Raw genomic sequence first — 727 nt, 5'->3', positions numbered from 1 at the left:
GCAACGAAGGCGGACCCAATTGGCAGTTATCCCATTACTACACTATGCGACAAATGGTTTGGGACACTCACATTCTAGGTCATAACTCGGTTTTTTGGTCGAAATAGAGGCCGCTGTTTAGATATGTACCTCCAATCATAAAGAACAGTGGAGGGTTTGTGCTAACAATCTAGATTTCGAAGCGTGTGCGAGGGTTGGCATACAACTACACCGATTTGGCAGCACGGCAAAACTGAGGGACAACATTTGACTTGATTTTAGTAAAACGAAGTGTAGCCAAGTTCGTAATAGTCAATTCTGTCTCCCTTTTTGCAGGCGACCTTAAAACAGCGAGATGGCATGGAGTCCAGCAGGTCGTGTAATTTCCCTATTGTGACTGATTCCCAAGCTTGTATGACGGCAACAGTAAGCTCTGCGACTGAATTGTACTACATCCGGTGATTGTAGACTTTTCTGGTCAAAACTGCCCATACATTCCCAATCGGATATTAAGATCGATCGAGCAAGCTGGCCAGGAAAGGAGCTGCACCCCAATCTCTACGAGAAACTATGTGATCTCGTGCGATGCATTGATTGAAGCATTATCCTGCATAAAGACAAAGTTTGTACCGTAGTTCTTGTGGGCGAAAGGTAGCAGGTGCTCCGACACCGTGTAGATGTAGTGGCCAGAGTTCTGGCGCCCCTCTATCACCACCAACTCTGACTTTCCCTTGTATCCAAATGCCCC

The sequence above is a fragment of the Phytophthora parasitica genome (assembly GCF_000247585.1).
Source record: "Phytophthora parasitica INRA-310 unplaced genomic scaffold supercont2.11, whole genome shotgun sequence".
Classification (NCBI taxonomy): domain Eukaryota; phylum Oomycota; class Peronosporomycetes; order Peronosporales; family Peronosporaceae; genus Phytophthora; species Phytophthora nicotianae.
Note: the sequence above shows the minus strand (reverse complement) of the source record.